General features: G+C 37.6%; 1 protein-coding gene across 1 annotated transcript in view; it reads left to right on the top strand.

Moving 5' to 3' along the window:
• The first annotated feature begins 1,678 nt into the window (after window positions 1–1,678).
• Window positions 1,679–21,686, top strand: part of RAPH1 (Ras association (RalGDS/AF-6) and pleckstrin homology domains 1) — a 132,279-nt gene continuing 112,271 nt past the window's right edge. Inside the window, 1 exon segment of the mRNA XM_037849031.1 lies at window positions 1,679–1,965. The gene's annotated coding sequence lies outside the window, so the exon portion shown is untranslated.

Here is a 21,686-nt window from a genome sequence, read left to right as displayed (position 1 = left end):
ATGGTATCATATAACCTGCTAATAGCCTTCAATGACAAGGGTTTATTTGGTTTGGCACCCAGGTGTGTCTAATCTCAACAAACCTGGTCATAAGGCAAATGGGGTGTGAGGCTGTAGACAGATTTGTAGAAAATAATCACTAATCAAAAATTTAAAAGCATTTTTCAATTAAAAAATAGTTATTGTGTACTGTGCTAGATATTGCGGAAGATATAAGGATGACTAAACCAGTGTATTACATTCATTTAGGGGAGATTATCATAACAGTGAAATAATTATAATTAGAGGTAATGAGCGATGAATTCCACAAGAAAAGTACAAAGGGCTATAGGAATTGGTCAGCAGCACCATCTTCATTTCTAAGAGATAACATTATTCCATACAAAAATATTAAAGCATCTACTAAACTTAAAATACAAGAGTGAAGTTATATTTCTAAAGTACAGATATCACAAGTGTGAAATGCAGCCAGTAACTGTATTATATGGTTCTAAATACCAGTTTGAAACAGATTGTGTACCAGTTTGGAACAGATTGTGCAAAAAAGACCGAAACCACTTGAAAGTCTTCAAGAATATCAGAAAGAAGGAATGTAATTAATCAAGCCAGGATTTGGCCCCAGGACAGAGAAATGAACATTCTGGTTCTTAGAAAGGGAGCCAGGATCTCAAAAATGTAGTCACTTTTTTTAACTGAAAATTCAAGATACAGAAACTCTTAGCAAGCAGATGGTAACACATGAAAAAAGAATTTTCACTGCAACCAATTCCAGGTAACACTCCTGTTTTGTCAATTATTTTAATACTGTCAACAAACTTGCTTTGCATGTAGCAAAAGTGATCTAATTCAATTTTTTCTCTTTTTTTTGATAAATTTTAGTGAAGATCACAATAAAGATATAAATTAAAATCTAAAAATCTGGCAAAGACAAGCCTGCATCATAGTAATCAGTATCTGAGTAATTGAGAGCTTGGTGATAAGGAAAAATGTATCTCCTTAAGGAGATAGTATTAAATAACTATTGCCAACACTTTTTTCCTAAATAATTTCAGTAAGGGGGGTTAGAATTATCTAAGAACACATGATAAACAGATTTCAAAGTTAAAAGGTAATTATAATTAATTGAAACGTCCAATTTCTAGAAGCTTCACAACAGGACATAAAACTGCAGAGTTGTTGGCCAAAATGGGATTTCCTAAAAAAAAAGGTGGGGGGAGGGGCTCACAGATTTCAACAATGTTCCTGTGAGGGTCTAAGACAACATCTGATGTGTTCCGGAGTCCCTGAATAAATGGATGGCATAAAGGTACATGCATACAGCTTCCTGTCAGATCTGCTGGATGCTCCAGTGTCTCGCAGAGCCTTCTGATGGACGAGCCGCCGGGCCCGCTTCCAAGGAAAGGAAAGCAGGGGGTGGGTCAGCACCGGGATTTTCCTTCCTCACTCATTCATTCTCTGATTCACTCCTTCCGGGAGGCGGTTCACAAGGACGCGCGGAGGAAAGGCGGGGCACCGAAGCCAGCCCGGGCTGGGTGCGGTCCGGCGCGGGAGGAGAGGGCGGGCAAGGGGGCGCTGGCAGGGGGGCGCGGGCGGGGGGGCGGACTGGGCGGGCCCGGCGGCCTGCGCCGGAAGTGAGTGGCTGGCCGCGGGAGGGGGGCGCGAGTGGCTCCGCGCGGTCGGCTTGGCGGTGGCGGGGCCGGTCCTCAGCCCCGCCGGCCCTCAGCCCCGCCTTCCGCGCCTCCGCTGGACGCGGCCACACTCCGCACAGCAGCTATACCCTGCGGCCGCCCCGCCCGGCCCCACCCCGCCAGCTGCTTGGTGCTCCAGCCCCGCCCCGCCACCGCCTGGTCGGTCAGTCAGTCAGTCACGGAGCGCGCGGCGCGGGAGCTGCGGGTACTCGTTGCGTCTCGGGGGAAGGAGCGCCGCGCCTGGGAGGAGGAGGAGGAGAGCTGAGCGGCTGTCACGGTAAGTGCCCTGCCTCGCCCTTGGGGGCCAGGGGAAGGAGCCGGCCGGGCGAGGGGCTGTGGAGGCGCTGCCGCCGCTTCCGCCTCCATTTTCGCGGCTCCGGCTCCGGCTCGGGCTCGGGCTCGGGTGCGGGCGGCCGCAGCTTGGGGCGGGGTCGCTGTGGGGCTTGGGCCAGGCCTGGGGACCCCTGGACTGCGTCGGGCGAGGCGGCCGGCTGGTGGGTGGGTGTCTGCTGGGCCTGGGCTGCACCGTGTGCCCCTGGGGCCGAGACGGAGGGAGACAATGAGATATGGGACCGCTGGGGGAGGGTGCGGTTGGGCTTCTCTGACCCGCACCGGGGGCGGGTCACCCCGGGAGGAAAGAATCTCCCCCGATTAGCCGCAGAAACCAGTGACCCACGTTATGGGTTGCTTAGGTTTTGGTGCTCCCCGTGTTCCCCCCATCTTCATAGATGAGTTCAGTGCAGAGATTTAGACAGGCGGGGCGCCCTCTGTGTCTTCCTTCTAATTAAACAGGCTAAGGAATTGCTCCATTGCTTTTTAGCCCCGTCTAATCTCTCATCTGTCTGTGTCTATGTACATTCCCGCCGGAAATACAAACTACAATTCGGTGTTGGGGTTGTGTGTAATAGTTAAGATAACCTTCATTTTAAGACGATTTGAAAGAAGAAGGGATTTTCTTATACAGTGTCTTACGGTGTCCCCACCGTGTGAACTGGAAACCGCCTAAGCCCTATTCCTAATAAGCACGAAGACGTAGCTTAATAATAAGAGCTTTTCGGAAAGGTATAAGTGTTGCATCAAATGTATCGTGTATGTGCTTGTGTGCATTTCTTGTATTCTGTGGAAAGAGCACTTAGGAAATCTAGGGTTGATGTTGTTTGCAGTATATCTCGTGGATAGGTGGAAAGCTGCCTTTGGATATAAAGTCCGCTGAAAAGGAACGTATAGTTAAAGGTAACTGGCTAAGGGTGGGGCGTGATCGGATTACCACAAAGGTGATATGGAGTCCGTGAGAATATTAAATTCAACAAAAACTTAAGGAAAATCTATCAGTTAGGCAGGGTGAGGGAACCAAAGTGAACAAGACCTGTAGCATGGAGTGTGGAAAGAGCTTTTTGGAGCCAGGGAAACTCGCGTTCTGTAAGCACTGTTATTGGCTAGCGGTGTGACTTTGGATGAGCTGTTAAACTCTGAAGAGTAAATTCCTTCAATAGAAAGGGAATAACACTACCCGCTTACTGCAATGGGTTGTTTTCAAACAGATTAAATGAGATAATGTATGCAAAATACCTACCCCTTGCTGGGCTCGGAGGTGTTTAACAAATGTTAATCCACCCCTTTTCGCTTGCTCTTTAGGTATTTTCTTGGGGGAAGGTGAGGGAAGAAGTGAATATAAATCATTGTAACACAATGTATTATATAATAAATGTTGAAGTAGGGATGCAGAATAGGCAAGCAAAGAGGAGAGAGATTAATTCTAGATTGGGGACATTGTGGGAAAATCTAGGGAAGCGTGGACATTTAAGTAGAACCTTTAAGGAAATACAGATGTAGATGGAGAGGGGGAGGACATTCCAAGCAGAGGTGCTAACCTTTGAGAGCTGGATTGTGGACGCTCAAAAGTTGTTTAGCTCTAGTTGAGCCCGACCTTCAAAATTGTCTCCCCTATTTTGCTTTCTGTGTTGTGAATTTCCCAGAAATTAGTTCTAGCCCTATTCAAGTAAGTACAAAAATATCTACAAAGCTTAATGTATGATTTTTTGGATTAGATATTTTGTATTATTTGGACTGTTTGTTGCTCTCTTGTTTGAATTTAATGAAGAATTGTAGATATTTCCTTGTGATGAATATTATCTCTGTTTGGTAGAAGAAGCAGAAAAATTTTCAGATGAGGTCTCACTGAAGTTATATAGTAAGGAAGGAGAAGACGAGTGGGCACCTTTTTGGTGTGCTCAAACTTTTGATCAAAATCGATTGTTTTCACAAATATTTCAACACTTTCTTTGCCCAGGTGATGTTTTTAACCATTGCCTTTTTGACGATAATTATGGTGTCTTTTGGTTTCACTGTGTTTTTGTTCTAACCCTATTTGTTTATTGAATGCAGAATTATTTATTAGATTGACCTTGTAGGTGACTGTCATCACACTGGTCACAGATTCTTGGACACACATGATAGAATCTCATTGCTTTGCCTTGGTTTCAGAGTAGTTGAATGTCAACATTAGTATCATTAATCCCAAACTCTTATTTTAGGAAGATTAATATTAGTGAAATAAGGTGGTTGTCCTCAGGCTAGTCATTTATCTGGGACTCAATTCTTTTACCTGTGAAATGAGAGGTGATGATTAGATCAAAGGTTTTCAGACTGTTTTTACTGAACTCTAGAATTTTGAGGAAGTGCTTCAGAAATTTCTGAAGGTGTTTGATTTAAATCTCATTTTTAAAAATATTTCAAACTCGTAATAAGGAGTGACTACTATATGACATGCACTGTTCTAAATGCCTTATATGTATGCACTCAGTTAATCCTCACAATAACCCTTTGAAATAGTATCTGTGATCTGAGCAACCGGCATAGATTGTAAATTACCCAAAGACACAAAGCTATAAACTGGCAGAGCTGGATTTGAAACCACACAGCTTAATTCTTAAGCTCATACTCTTAGTCACTTTCCTATACTGCCACCATAATAAAATAAATAACACACACATGCAGTACTGCTCTTGAACACTTGTTACATATCAAATTATAACACATTGAAGACCTTAATTTTTTTAGGTGGGGCAGGTAGTCCTTAGAATAAAGCTTCTCTACCTTCTTTGCTTATTTGTTAATTTTTAATGGGTCATCGATAAGCAAAGTTGTATTTTGCGGTAGATTTTTAAAAAAAAATTTAGTCTTATGCATATCTTCGTATAAAATTGTCTAAACAAAACACTTCTATTGCACATGTACTACACTCAGTTAAATGACAGGCAAGACCCAGGCACATTTGGTTGGAGCATAGTCATCCTGTGTAAGTCATTGGTTTAGTAACAAATGAACACGTAACACTTAAGTTCTGATACCATACTGTAGATTTTTTATTTATAGTTCATTGCAAGTTTAGGATTTTTCTTGACTGCTTTTTTTTTAAAATTGAATTCAGTTTTATTGAGATATATTCACATACCATACAGTCATCCATGGTGTACAATCAGCTGTTCATATTACCATCATATAGTTGTGCATTCATTACCCTAGTCTATTTTTGAATATTTTCCTGACACCAGAAAGAATAAGAATAAGAATAAAAAATGAAAGTAAAAAAGAACACCCAAATCATCCCCCCCATCCCACCCTATTTTTCATTTAGTTTTTGTCCCCATTTTCCTACTCCTCCATCCATACACTGGATAAAGGGAGTGTGATCCACAAGGTTTTCACAATCACACTGTGTCCCCTTGTAAGCTACATTGTTATACAATCATCTTCAGGAGTCAAGGCTACTGGGTTGGAGTTTGATAGTTTCAGGTATTTACTTCTAGCTTTTCTAGTACATTAAAACCTAAAAAGGGTTATCTTTATAGTGTGTAAGAATGTCCACCAGAGTGACCTCTTGACTCCATTTGAAATCTCTCAGCCAGTGAAACTATTTTGTTTCATTTCGCATGAACATCAAGAAGATGTTCTCAATCCCATGATGCCGGGTCCGGATTCATCCCCGGGAGTCATATCCTGCTTTGCCAGGGAGATTTACACCCCTGGGAGTCAGGTCCCACATAGTGGGGAGGGCAGTGAGTTCACCTGCCCAGGTGGCTTAGCTAGAGAGAGAGGTCCACATCTGAGCAACAAAAAGGTACTCAGGGGGAGATACTTAGGTACAATTATAAGCAGGTTTAGTCTCTCCTTTGCAGTAAGGAGCTTCATAAAGGCAAGCTCCAAGACAGAGGGCTTGGCATACCAAATTGCCAGTCCTCAGTGTTTGTGAGAACATCAGCAACAATCCAGGTGAAGAAGTCCAACACTTCCACATTTTTCCCCAGCTCTTCAGTGGGGCCCTGCATATATATTTTTATTCTCTGCCCGGATTACTTTGGGATGTTTGACTACCTTTTTCAGTAAGGATTGAAAGCAGTTGTTAGTGTTACCGACTCAGCTTTGAAAGAAAAAATTATGCTGTTTTTTAAGCTTCTGCATCAGTTTAATTGAAGACTATCCTGAGACTGCAAAATGAACCATTAAAAGCTGCTACCAAAAAAAAAAAAAAAAAAAAAAAAAAATGCTACCTACTTACATGCTTGCGTCTACTTATCTAGGTGAAACCAAAACAAATTAGACAGAAATAAATTGGATGCTGACATGGTCATAAGACCTGCAACATCCCTAACTCTCATTTTCAGTCTCTATTTGATTTTTAAATAAATTAATGTATTTGAACATATAAAATAGTACTAGTAATGCTTTTGCCAGTTTACATATTCGCAATATTTTGTTGCAAATATTAATACACCTCCAAATTAATTGATCTCTAAAACTTAATTCCATGCTCTTATTACTGTTATTTTAAGATATTTACCACATTTTGAGGCAGATGTCTTAAAATATATCATATCATACTTCATGATTTACAAATGACTTTTTTAAAAAGGTATACAGTTATGCTGTTAATAAAATGTGTATTGTTTCTGTGCAGGCAGAGGCAAGCAAAATGGGGAAATCAAAGAATTAAAAAATATAGGCCCTACCCTCATGAAGTAGTTTACACTAGTTGTACAGGGAAGATTGGTTTGGTCTGAAGAGGAATTTGAAAATGGGTAGGGATTGAAGAAGTGAAAAAGAAGGGGAAGCAAGGACATTCCAAAAGATCTAACAGAGACTTACGGGACATTTAGAACAGTAGTCCAGTTTGGGAGAACAAAGGTTTCATATTTGGGAAGAGTGGGAAATAAGCTCTGAATAGTACATTGGTAGCCCTTTGTGATAGATCTTGAATGCTAAACCAAGGGATTCAGACAGTGCTATAGCCATCGGATGGCTTTTTTTGCTATGGTTAATATGGACTGAGAAAATCCTTTTGATTTTGCTAGTTAGTAGATCATTTAGAAGCTTTGAAGCGAGATTGCTATAGTTAAAGTGTGGAGAGTAAATGAGGGAGAATTTTTTCTGCTTGAAGTATAATAATGAAAGGAAGGGAATAGAAATAGAACAGAAGTTAGAGGGGGCAGCAGTGTCAAGTAATATTCTCTCCTAAATAGAGAGGGCTAGTTTCAGTGGTGGATACAAGGAGTCAGTAGAGAATGTAATTGAGGGAGCAGGGTCCAAAAAGCAGCAGAAAGGACTGGGATTTGAAAAATGGGTGAGGAGATCAGATTTGGAAAAGGAGGAACAAGGCATCCCTTCAGATGGGAAAAAAAAAACAATATTGGGAGATCCCTAGTTCATGTGTTACCTAGATGTAAGAGTTAAAATTTAAGCCTCCTGGTGAAGAATGGTGGTCTCTGGAGAAAATTAGAACTCTAAGCATTTAAAAATAGGCCCAAATATGGTAGAATTGCAGTATATCAATTGTAATAGTAGTTAAAATTGGATGCCGTTTTGGAAATTGCCTTTAGAAGGATCTTACCAAGTTTGGTTTGTTAAGAGAAGTGCAAATTAAGTTAATACAGCAAAACAACTAATAATGTCATTTGAAAATACAAATATTCTTTATGTATTCCAAACTGTACATGCTTCAGTGCTTTTGTACATAATCTCAAGCCTGGTTTGTTTTCCCAAACTTTCCCAGTTAAAATTCTGATACCCGTCTTTTGAGACTTAGCTCCATTACCATGCACCTCCTTTGTGAAGCTGTTTGTCACCAAGTAGAATTAATTACTTTCTTCTTTATTTCTGTAGCTCTTACTTGATTTGCCTTATGGTATAAATAATTGTGTACTGTCTTAAATCCCCTGAGTTTTGGAGGGTTGGACCTGATTTTACTCATCTGAAATGTCCCTTAGGTATAGTAGAAAGTCAATAAAAAAGGCTTGAAAGAAAGTCCTTATTTGACAAATTCTTTATAGTTGGTATTGCATCGCCTGGAAGGATTCACAAAAATCTAAAGATGTTTGTTTTATTAATAGAGAATAATTCTTGGTTTATTTCATATTGTAACAAAAGACATTAGAGACTCTTAAGAAACTAGTGATCTCCCTTATCTGTGGATAGTGTGCTTTTTAAATATTAGTAATAGCTCAAAAACATTTTTGTTTGCTCTCAAATTTTTGTAAATATATAGTTTTGAAGCAGAAGCAATGAATATCCTGCATTATGTTCGAAAAATCTTGGTTTTAGTACTTGGTGGTATAGAAATACCAGTCTGGATCTTAAATCAATTTATTTTGGTACTTGGTTTCAATGGCTGTCTTAGCTGAAAAGTTATCTCATGGAGGGACGCATACCCAAAGAGAATAATAACTATATCTGGTTGTACTTTCTAAATCTTGATGCTCATTATTTAACTTCCACCCTCAATTACGCAAATTTGGCTAGTAAAATTTGTTCTTCCTATGTGTCAATCAGTTGTCCTTGTAAGCCACAGTGACGATATTGCGTTTGTTTATTTTTAGTAAATGTGTTCAAAATCCAGGGAATCTATGTTTGGAAGGTATTTAAAGAGTTAGGAAATTCTGTTTTTATAATGTGCAGAGGAGAGTCTTTCAAGATGACACATTGTTTTCTTTTATAATGTAGTTATTTTCTTACTAAGTTTTTCATCTCCCTTTAAGGTACAAATAGATTAGCCATGTTTTTGTTTTTTAAAAACAACTGCTAGGTAGCATACTGCTAGTAGGGTGTCATCACAGAACGTCAGCAAGTTTAGAACTCTTGTTTTTTTGTAAAAAGAAAATACAGAACTAATCTTTAAATTGGACAACTTTTAAGTACTTTGCCGTTAGTCAATAAACTTCTGGTACAGAATACTTAAGGTCACTCTCCAACTGCATCAGTGATATCTGGTAACACTTGACACTGTTGCTTCAACTTTTCTTTTACTGCAGTAGATGCTTTTGAAATTAAACCTTACACCCTCCCCCCAACTGTTTTTTGTTGAATTCAAATCGGCTGCTTCATGAGGCTTTTTCTTTTGTGTTCCAGTGTTTTGTTACATGTTCATTTAAAAAAAACAAACATGAAAGTACAGATTAAAAAAAATGTAAAAATACCCATTATTCCCCACACCCAGAAACTGTCATTGTTAATATCTTGGAATATATCCTTCCAGATAACTCTCTCACACTCATTCATGCCCCTCTTAGAAATTGGGTCATATGGAAACTACTGTTTTGCTATATCGTTTATCGTTTAAGAACATATTGTAAACATCTTTCTATGTTAGCAGAGATAATTTTTTTACATAATTTTTAATGGATCAACCAAATTAAAAAATAATTTGACCCATGAGGCATTTTAGTAACACAGTTTTCTCATAAAACATCATTTCTATTAAGGAAATCATTTATTGTTGAGAATATATCTTCTCTGGAGAGAACATCAGTCTTTTATAGTGGCTTATGAAAAAGATAGGTTCTGTTTTTATTTCCCTATTGAAAAGAATCTAGTACATACTATCACTCTTCCCTAACAGTACCTAGACTTACTTAGTACAAGTATACTTAGATTTCTTTATGTGATATGTGACTGACAGGTGGCCATAATGAAGATACCAATGTCATTCTGTGTATTAAAGATAGATACATATATATATATAATATTGTATTGCATTGTATTACAGTGCAATACAATATTGATATTGCATTTAAAATATATACAGTGTGTATTAAGATAAAAAATAAATAGGAATAGAAATTCTAATATTTTCTTCTTATACCCCAGTGGATCATCACTCATACCTCTTGGTATATTCACCTCCATTTTGAAAACAACTATACCATCTTAATGTAATAATAAGCCTTTTGTGTTAAATTTTATTTAATCTGTCCTGGTTTGCTAAGCTGCTGAAATGCAGTGTACCAGAAATTGATGGCTTTTACAAAGGGGTTTCATTAGGTTAAAATATACAGTTCTAAGGCCATAAAAGTGTCCAAACTAAGGCATCAAGAGGTAAATAACTTCTCTGAGGAAAAGGCCGATGGCGTCCAGAACACCTCTGTCAGCTAGAAAGGCACGTGCCGGTCCTTTGCTCCCGGTTTGTGTTGCTTTCAGCTTCTGATTCCAGTGGCTTTCTCCACAAGTGTCGGTGGGTTCTCACTTAGTTTCTCTGGGGCAAACTCTGGGCTTCATCTCATAGTTTAGCATCTCTAAACGTCTGGGTCTGTGTCAGTTCTTGACCACTCAAAATGTCTCTGCCTTTTATCCTCTCATAGAGGACCCCAGTAAACTAATTAAGACCCACCTTGAATGGGCAGGGTCACATCTCCCAAAGGAAATAATCTAATCAAAAGGTTCCACCCATAATTGGGTGGGTCACATCTCCATGGAAACAGCCTAATCAAAAGATCCCACCCACAATAAATCTGCACCCACAAGTGTGGATTAAAAGAACATAGTCTTTCCTGGAGTACATAAGAGTTTGAAACTGGCACATATAGTGTATGGTATTCTTATATGAAGCCATCTTAAAAATAAAGCCACTTGGGAAAAACTGATTCTGATTCTCATACTAATTGGAAAGTAATGTTTTTGGAAGGAGAGTGGGGGGCCTTTATATCAAGCCATTTAACCTGAGAATAATAGATGCATTTCAGCAAAGTGAGACTTCTCTAAAATTTTTTCTTCACCGCATTTGAAATTATAAGCTTATTTTCAGAAGCCTAGGTATGGATTTTGCATTAGGTTTTCAGGAATTATTCAAAGTGAATTAAAAGTACCATTAAACATTTAATTTAGTAATTCAGTAGTATTGATAGATTTATTTGTCCAACTTTGTTCATGTTTTGGCTATTTTAGGTCCTTTGCATTTCTGTATAAATTTTAGAATCAGCGTATTACCATTTTTTACAAAAAGCCTGCTGAGATATTGATTGTAAATAAATTGAATACCTATTTCAATTTGGGGGGAATTGACATTGACAGTATTGCATCTTCCAATTATTGATATGGTATATCTCCACTTAATTAGGTCCTTAACTTCTCTCAGCAGTGTTTTAGTTTTTGGTGTAGAGTTCTTAAAGGATTTTCATTACATTTATCCCTAAATATTATTTTTTTGGATGTTATTCTAAATGGTTTTGGTTTCTTAATTTCATATTCTAATTGTTCTTTGCTACTATGCAACTGATTTTTATATATTGACTTTGTACCCTATAACATTACCTAATTCACCTCTAATTTTTTTTTCTGTAGATTCCTTAGGATCTTCTACATATACAGTCACGTCAACTGTGAATAAAAATAACTTCACTTTCTCTTTTCCAATTTTTATGCCTTTTATTTCTTTTTATTGCCTTATTTCTCTGGCTAGCACCTCCAGTATAAAGTTGGAGTGAATTTCCTTCCTTTTTCCTCATCTTAGAGTTTGCATTTTAGAATCTCCTAAAAACAGGTGCCAAAATGGAATTATTGGGGGAAAGGATTTTGAAGATGAAGGGAAAAGGGAAGAGGAATAAGTGGGGGAGAGCTTCGGCTCTCAGTGCAGATATGATACTTGTGAAGGGAGAGAGAAAGGAAGGAGGACTGGGTAGAAAGAGTCAGTTTACTGTGATGTCCACATTTTGAATTTGTTTTTAAAATTAATTTCAGTTTTAATTTTGGAACATTTTAAACCATAGTATAAAGCATGGTAGACAGCTACATATTTACCATCAATATCATGAATTGTTTATATTTTGCTTCAGTTAACTGTGTTTCAAGAGATGTAACAGAACAAGAAAAATTCCTGCTCCAGATAACAATTTGTATTGTCTCCCTGAATGTTTTAGTGCATTTAATACATATGCATGTATCCATAAAATATTACTATTATATTCTGTTTTAAAATTTTACATAAATGATATACTGTAATTATCTTTTTTAATTTGTACTTTTAGCACAACTTCATGATTTGACATTTATCCATGCTGATTGCCTTAGTTTTACCAGGGCTTCTGTAACAAAGTACTACAGACTAGTTGGCTTAAACCAGAGTAATTTATTTTCTCACAGTTTTGGAGGCTAGATGTTGGCAGGATCATGTTTTCTCTGAAGTCTGTAGTGTTCTATTGTGACTTCCTGGCCATGACTCAGTCTCTGCCTCAATCACATAGCTATTTTTCTTCCTACCTGTCTCCTACTGATGCTGACTGTGCTCAGGTTTCCTCTGCTTATAAGGACACTGGTCATATTGGATTAAGGCCCACCCTAATTCACTTTGGCCTCATCTTATTTATTCAAGGATATATCTTCCAGGATGTTTTTTTAAAAAATGAGTTCACAGTCACAGGACCAGGGATTAAAACTTGAAGACATCTTTTAAGGGTACGTGATTCTATCCGTAAGCTTGGTTCTTCTTCATTCTTTTTTATCAGAGTAAACCAGTTTTTCTATTGTCCTTTTGGGGAATGGATTGTTTCCTCTTGTTTTGTTATTAAAAACAGAACATTCTTTTATACTTCTTCTCATTCTTGTCTCTAAGTTGGACACCTAGAAGTGGTATTACTGAATCATAAGAGATGTAATCTCCCAATTTGGTAGGTATTTGACAAATGGCTCTCCAAAGTGGTGAGGAATATGCTCCCACAGTAATGTTCCCATTGCTCCACATTTTCCTCCCCTAGTTTTATTTTATTTACTAATTTTTACCAATGTGTTGGGTATGAAATGGATATTATTTTCTTGAGTATATTTCTAGAAGTTTAGGATAAGGAGTTTGAGATTCTATAGTGAAACTTTTTGTTCAGGGAAATTGTATTCTTGTAAATGTCCATTAAGAATTGTTTACCAACCTCAAATGAAAGTTTTTAAAAAGAGTTTTGAATAAAGCATTGTCATTTATTTATTCACAATGGGGTAAAAGTATTTTCTATAAAGAAATGTTAGGTGTCTTGGCTATAAGACTGTTTTATATTGGGGAATTGCCCAAAATACATTAACTCCTGTGGTGTGACATCTGTCTACATAATTTGGCTAACAGGAACCATGATTGCTTTACTTCCTATGAGCTTTTTTGGGGAAATATTTAGTTTTTGGTAATCCTGTAGAGTTATGTAAAAATATAATGTGACAGTTTGAATGTATTGTGTCCCCCGAACACCATTATCTTTGATGTAGTCTTGTGGGGCAGACATTTTGGTGCTGATTAAATTTGCTTGGAATGTGCCCCACCCAGCTGTGGGTGATGACTCTGATGAGATATTCCCATGGAGGCATGGCCCCACCCATTAAGGGTGGGCCTTGATCAGTGGAGCCATATAAATGAGCTGACTCAAAGAGAAGGAACTCAGTGCACCTGTGAGTGACGTTTTGAAGAGGAGGAAGCTTGCTAGAGAGGAATGTCCTGGGAGAAAGCCATTTTGAAACCAGAACTTTGGAGCAGATGCCAGCTACGTGCCTTCCCCACTAACAGAGGTTTTCTGGACACCATTTGCCATCCTCCAGTGAAGGTACCCGATTGCTGCTGTGTTACCTTGGACACTTTATGGCCTTAAGACTGTAACTGTGTAACCAAATAAACCCCCTTTTATAAAAGCCAATCCATCTCTGGTGTTTTGCATTCTGGCAGCATTAGCAAACTAAAACATATAATATCCAATTTTTGTTTTCATATTTTTTTTCAACATCTATTTGATGCCTGCTGTTATGTAAGAGAAGAAATTATTTACTCTGGGAGTGCTGAATATATCATAATATTTCTTAAAGTATTGTAACATGCAGTCACATTAATTTTAAATACAAAGAATTTAAGAGTTTTATACTTGTCAGAGATTTTTATAAAGCACTTTGGTTATATGAGGGAAAAAACCATGTCTACTCTTTAAAAAACTATATTCCCTGTATTTATCAGCATAGTACCTGAGTTGTAGTTTTTCGTTTTCAGTTGATTTCATAGTAGTTTCTTAATAAGTATTTGTGGAATGAACAATGTTATTTATGACAAGAAGTGTTAATCTTAAGTGAAAAATAAGGTGTTTTTTTTTTTAATAAAAATAATCATAGAGTTAATTCCATTTGAACTAGGATTCTGTCCCATAACAATATTTAAGCTTCGTTCTTTCTGGTTTCCTGAGAGATAAGCATGCAGGTAGCAGCAATACTTAAGTAGCTATTTTTATTTTAGAGAATCTATCAATTTGCAATTGTGGAAAATTTGTTCCATCTTCTAAAATTGTCAGAGTATGGAAAAACTAGTAAAAAAAAAAACTAGTATGGAAAAAAAAGAAAAAACCCATAAACACACAACCCGACTGTAGATCTATTTTTTTTTTTAATTTTAAAGTGTACAGTTCAGTGGCATTTGGTACATTCATAACATTGTACAACCACTATCTCAAGTCTAGTTTCAAAACATTTTCATCACCCAAAAGGAAACTGTACCCAGTAAGCAGTCAGTCCCCATTATACCCATTCCTCAGCCCTGGCAGTCACTAGTCTGCTTTCTGTCTCTATGGATTTACCAGTTCTGGATATTTTATATAAATGGAATCATGCAGTAGGTAACCTTTTCTGTCTGGCTTTTTTCTTTGATTTCTTTTAGCAGTGTTTTGTAGTTTTCTGGGTACAAGTCCTTTACGTACTTTGTCAGATTTATTTCTAGATGTTTGATTCTTTTAGTTGCTATTGTGAATGGAATTTTTTTTTTTCTTGATTTCTTCCTCCAGTTGTTCATTGCTTCTGTAGAGAAATGCTACTGATTTCTGGGTGTTGATCTTCTATCTCACCACTTTGCTGAAGCTGTAGATTTTTCAGAACTTTCTGCATATAGGGTCATATCATCTGCAAATAGGGAAAATTTTACTTCTTTTTCCAACTTGGATGGCTTTTATTTCTTTTTCTTGCTTGATTGCTCTGGCAAGGACTTCCAATACAATGCTGAATAACAGTGGTGACAGTGGCATCCTTGTCTTGTTCCTGATCTCAGGGGCAAAGCTTTCAGTCTTTCACCATCAAGTAGGATGCTAGCTGTGGGTTTTCCATGTATGCCCTTTATCATGTTGAGGAAGTTTCCTTCTCTTCTTAGTTCCTTAGTGTTTTTAGAGTGCTGGCTTTTGTTGAATTCCTTTTCTGCATCAATTGAGATGATCATGTGTATTTTTCCCTTTATTCTTTTAATGTGGCTTATTACATTAATTGATTTTCTTTTGTTGAACCAACCTTACATACCAGGGATAAAGCCAACTGGATCATGGTGTATAATTCTTTTAATATGCTGTTGGATTTGGTTTGCTAGAATTTTGTTGAGGATTTTTGCATCTAAATTCATAAGAGATAGTGGTCTCTAGTTTTCTTTTACTATTGTTATGTGCCATTAGTATGAGGGTGTTGTTGGCCTCATAGAATGAATTAGGGAGTATTCTACTTTGCTAATGCTGCCAGAATGCAGAACACTGAAATGGATTGGCTTTTATAAAGGGGGTTTATTTGGTTACACAGTTACAGTCTTAAGGCCATAAAGTGTCCAAGGTGAGGCATCAACAATTGGGTACCTTCACTGGAGGATGGCCAATGGCATCCAGAAAACCTCTGTTAGGTGGGAAGGCACGTGGCTGGCGTCTGCTCCAAGTTCTGGTTTCAAAATAGCTTTCTCCCAGGACATTCCTCTCTAGGCCGCAGCTGCTCTTCAAAATGTCACTCTCGTTGCTCTTGAGGCATTTGTCCTCTCTTAGCTTCTCTGGAGCAAGTGTCTGCTTTCAGCGGCCATCTTCAAAATGTCTCTCATCTGTAGCTTCTCTGCGTTCTTCAAAGTGTCCCTCTCGGCTGTAGCTCCTCTTCAAAATGTCAATCTCAGTTGCACTAAGTTCCTTCTGTTTGTCAGCTCATTTATCTGGCTCCAGTGATTTAATTTAGACCCACCCTGAATGGATGGGGTAACACCTCCATGGAAATTATCCAATCAGAGTCATCACCCACAGTTGGTTGGGGCGCATCTCCACAGAAACACTCAAGAATTACAATCTAATCAATGCTGATACTGCCCACACAAGATTACATCAAAGATAATGGCGTTTTGGGGGACATAGTACATTCAAACTGGCACAGGGAGTGTTCTCTCCTCTTCAAGTTTTTGGAAGAATTTGAGCAGAATTGAAGTTAAGTCTTGGATTGTTTTGTAGAATTCCCCTGTGAGGCCACCTGGTCTTGGGATTGTCTTTGTTGGGAGGTTTTTTATTACTGGTTCAATTTCTTTACTAGTAATTGTTTTGCTGAGCTCTTCTGTTTCTTGTGTCAGTGTAGGTAGTTTGTGTATAAGAATTTTTCCGTTTCATTTAGGTTACTAATTCATTGGCATACACTTGTTCCTAGTATCCTCTTACAATCCTTTTTATGTCAGTAGGGTTGGTAATAATGTCCCCCTTTTCATTTCTGATTTTTGTTATTTGTATCCTCTCCCTTTTTTTCTTTGTCATTCCAGCTTAAGGCTTGTCAATTGTATTGATCTTTTCAGATAACCTACTTTTGGTTTTGTTGATTTCCTCTATTGTATTTTTGTTTCTATTTCATTTATCTCCATTCTAATCTTTGCTATTCCTTCCTTCTTCTCACTTTGGGTTTAGTTTGCTCTCATTTTTCTACTTCCAGTTTTGAGATTAGATCTCTGATTTAAAGTCTTCTTTTTTTCATGTAAGCATTTAGAGCTATAAATTTCCCTGCCAGCACTGCGTTTGCTGTATCCTGTAAGTTTTGTTTTGTTTTATGTTCATTTTCATTTGCCTCAAGATATTGCCTAATTTCGCCTCTGATTTCCTCTTTAACCCATTGATGGTTTGAGAGTGTGTTGTTTAATTTCCACGTATTTGTGAATTTTCTGTTTCTCCCACTGTTACTGGTTTCTAGCTTCATTCTTTTGTGGTCAGAGAATATACGTTGTATGAATTCAATATTTTTACATTTATTGAGACTTGTTTTGTGACCTAATTATGGCCTATCCTGGAGAATGATCCATGTGCACTTCAGAAGAATTTGTATGCTGTTTTTGATGGGTAAGTGTTCTATATATTGTTAGGTCTAGTTGATTTAGAATGTCATTCAAGTCCTGTACTTCCTTATTGATCTTCTGACTAGATGTTCTATCCATTATTGAGAGTGGTGTGTTAAAATCTCCTACTATTTGTGTAGAACTGTCAGTTTCTCCCTTCAAATCTTTCAGTATTTGCTCATGTATTTTGGCACTCTGCTGTTAGGTGCATATATATATCTATAATTGTTACATCTTCCCATTGAATTGTCTCCTTTATCAGTATATAATGACCATCTTTGTCCCCCGTATCTGTCTTTGACTTAAAGTCTATTTTATACCCAATAATAGAATAGCCATCCTAGCTTTCTTTGTTTACTACTTACATGGTATATACTCTTTTCTATTCTTTCATCTTCAGCCTACTTGTATCTTTAAATTAAGGTGAGTCTCTTACAGACATACAGTTGAGTCATTTTTTTAATCCATTTTTTTCCATTTTCTGCCTTTTGACTGAAGAGTTTAATCCATTTACATTTAAAATCACCACTGATAACATGGGATTTTCTTCTGCCATTTTGCTGTTTAGTCTTTGTAAATCTTACAGCATTTTTGTCACTTTCTTATGTTAATGCCTACTTTTAAATTTATTTGATTTTGTGTGTGTGTGTTGTACCATATTGAGTACCTTCTCATTTCTATATGAATATATTTTTCTTCTACTTTCTTTGTGGTTACCATGGGGTTAAAATTTTACATCCTAAATATATAGCAATCATATTTGGTTTGATATCAGCTTAACTTCAATAGCATGCACATTTACTTTTCCTATACCCCTGTATCCCCCCACCACTTTTTTTTTGTACTTGTTACCACTTATATCTTTGTACATTGTATGTTCCAAACCATTGATTTATCGTTACTTTTTAGGCAATTGCAGTTTAGCACCTGTAGGAATTAAGAAGTAGAGTTATATCCCAAACAATATGCCACAATAATACTAGCATTTATAATTGCCCAAATGATTATCTTTACCACTGGCCTTTATTTCTTTATGTTGCTTTGAACTACTGTCTAGTGTCCTTTCAGTCTGAAGAACTCCATTTTAGCATTGCTGGCAGGGTGGGTCTAGTAGTGATGAAGTCCCTTAGCTTTTGTTTATCTGAGAATACCTCTCCCTCATTTTTGAAAGTCTCGCTGGTTATAAAATTCTTGACTGGTAATTGTTTTCTTTCAGCATTTTAAGATACTGTAACATATTTCAACCCACTGCCTTCTTGCCTCCATGGTTTCGAATGAGAAATTGGCAGTCAATCTAATTGGGACTCCCTTGTGCATAATACATTGCTTTTTTTCTTGCAGCTTTCAGAATACTTTCCTTGTCTTTTGCATTCGGTAGTGTAATCAGTATATGACAAGGTATGTTTAAGACAAGGTATGTATTTCTTCTCATTTATTCTCTTTGGTATCCTCTAAGCTTCTTGGAGGTACATTTTCATGTCTTTTGCTAACTTTGGGAAGTTGTCTATAATTACTTCCTTGACTATTCCTTCTGTGACATAGCTGTTCTGGCTATTTTTGCTTTTACTATTTCTTTTTTCTTTCTGCTCCTCACGCTGACATCTTCCAGTTCACTGATTCTTTCTTCTGACAGCTCCAATCTACATTTGAAACCCTCCTGGGTACTATTCATTTTAATTAATTGAGATCTTCAGTTCCAGTAGGTCTATTTGGTTCCTGTTTAGAATTTCTGTCTCTTTACTGAAACTCTAATATTGCTCGTTCATTGTTTTCCTGGTATCCTTTAGTACTTTCTCTGTATTTTCCTTCATCTCCTGAGCATTTTTTCTTAATCTGCAGCTTTTATTGAGATATATTTACATACCATATATTCCATCCAAGGTGTATGTTCTGGTTTGCTAATGCTGCCAGATTGCAAAACACCAGAAATGGATTGGCTTTTATAAAAGGGGGTTTATTTGGTTACACAGTTACAGTCTTAAGACCATAAAGTGTCCAAGGTAACGCATTGACAATTGGGTACCTTACTGGAGGATGGCCAATGGCATCCAGAAAACCTCTGTTAGCTGGGAAGGCACATGGCTGGCGTCTCCTTGCTCCCAGGTTGCATTTCAAAATGTTGTTCTCCCAAATGTCTGCATCAGCTTCCAAAGGCCATCTTCAAAATGTCTCTCATCTACAGCTCCTCTCTCAACTCCTCTGCATTCTTCAAAGTGTCCCTCTTGACTGCAGCAAGCTCGTCTCTTCTGTCTGAGTTTATATAGTTCTCTAGTAAACTAATGCAGGCCTATGCTGAATGGGCAGGGCCACACCTCCATGGAAACCATCCAATCAGTTATCACCCACAGTTGGGTGGGGTCGCATCTCCATGGAAACACTCAAAGAATAACTCTAATCAACACTAATATGTCTGCCCACACAAGATTGCATCAAAGATAACAGTGTTTTGGGGGACACAATACATTCAAACTGGCACAGTATACAATCAGTGTCTCACGGTATCATCACTTAGTTGTGCAATCATCATCACACTCAATTTTAGCTTTCTGTTGCTCCAAAGAGAAAACCCAAAACACACTGTATCCTTTATCTCCCCCAACCCATCCTATTATTGACCCCTAGTATTCGTGTGGTACATCTGTTACTGTTGATGAAAGATTCAGGTATTACTGTTAAATATAGTTTGTGGCTTGCAGTAGGTAATTTTCCCCCATATACCACTCAATTATTAATTCTTTGTACAGGTGTCATACATTTGTAGTAGTTCATTTAAGAACTTATTTATATTTGTAGTATTAATCAGTGACATACATGACTTTAAACAGTCCTTTTCAGTGAAATTCACTTACAATATGGCACTATTACTTATAATTCTAATAACAAGCTATCATTACCTCTATCATTCCCAAACATTTAAGTTCAACCTCGTTAACAAGTCTGTACATATTAGGTAACTGCTCTCCCTTCTCTAGGTTCTGTCTGTCTCTAGGTTCCTTACATTCTACGTTTTAAGACTCTGAGTTTACATATTCTAGTTAGCTCATATTCTTTTGTATCTGCCTTATTTCACTCCTTGAGCATTTTTTAAGACCATTTTTAAAAAGTCTTTGGTGTGTCCACATCTTCTTTGTTGGTATTTTCTGGATTTTTATCCTGTTCTTTTGAATGGGCCATTGTTTCCTGTCTCTTTGTTTTTCTTGTACTTTTTTGTTGCGCACTGTACATTTGAATATTTTTAAATGTTAGCTCTGGAATTTATTCCCTGAGATGTGTTTCTTGGTTTAGTAACCAGACAAAGATTTTCTTGAGCCTCATCCCTCCTCTCAGGATGTTCTGCTGAAGGTGAATGCAATGTGCAGGATTTTCTTTGCTTTCTATACCTGTCTCATCCTGGGCTTTTGCTTGTTAGTGTTTGGGAGTTTCCCTGATTACAAGAGTTTGGTTGTCCCTTCTGTTTCCCAGGAGAGCGTCCTCCCTTTCCTGGGTGTTTGAAGCCGCAGGTCTTTGTCCCAGACTGTCCACCTGAGCAGTGTTGACTTTTTCTTACTCATATTTTTTTATTGTAGAATATAACATATATACATAAAAGTGATAACTTTCCAAGTGCAATTTAACAAGTAGTTAGCAAATTTCAAAGAATATTAGAGGTTATAATTCCACAATTTCAGTTATTTTATTATGAAACATAACATATATACAAAAAGGTAATATCTTTCACACTATGATTTAACAAGTAGATATATAGGAGATTTCCCAAATTATTATGAGTTATAGTACCGTAGTTTCAGTTATTTCCTTACTGTGAAATCTAACATATATATGAAAAGGTATAGCTTTCGAATTACAATTTAACAAGTAGCTATAGAAAAATTTCAAAGGATGCTATGGGTTACAGTTCTGCCATTTCAGTTCTTTCCTTTTACCTATTCTAATACCCTAGCAACTAAGAAAAAGAAAATTATATAAAGATTCAGTTCATAATCCTTGGTTAAATTCAATCCTGTCTGTTGCTACCCTTCCTCAGAGATGTCTAGGCAATGACCACCCTAACCTGTTCATGTTGAAAAGGGGTGTCAACTTTATGAGCAAAAGGGACATATCTAGGTGATGTTCTTGAAGAGGCTATTGCCTCTGGGTTTCGGGACTTAGCTAGCATAGGAACACTCAGCAGGTTTTAAGCTTCTGACAAATAAACTTAGTGAAACTTTTATAGAGTCTCATATAGGGATCTGGGTATTCTTTAAGGCTTTCGGGACTACTGCTGACTTGGGCTTATCATATTGTGGTCATCTGGCATATCTAGGTGAAGCTCGCATAGAAGTAACCTCCAAGACAACCTCTTGACTATTTGAATTCTCTTAGCCACTAAAACCTTATTTTGTTGCCTTTCTTTTCCTCCTTTTGGTCAAAAAGCATTCTCAATCCCTCAATGCCAGGGTCAGGCTCATTCCTGAATCCATGTCCCACATCACCAGGAAGGCTCATTCATCTTGGGGGTCTCATCCCGCATTGTGGGGAGGAGGGTGATGAATTTATTTGCAGAGTTAGGCTCAGAGAGAGAAAGTCCACATTTGAGCAACAAAAGAGGTTCTCTGGAGGTGACTCCTAGGAATAATTATAGGTGA

This window comes from Choloepus didactylus, chromosome 9 (genome assembly GCF_015220235.1).
Source record: "Choloepus didactylus isolate mChoDid1 chromosome 9, mChoDid1.pri, whole genome shotgun sequence".
In the NCBI taxonomy this organism is placed as follows: Eukaryota; Metazoa; Chordata; class Mammalia; order Pilosa; family Megalonychidae; genus Choloepus; species Choloepus didactylus.
This window is presented reverse-complemented; position numbering and strand designations above follow the sequence as displayed.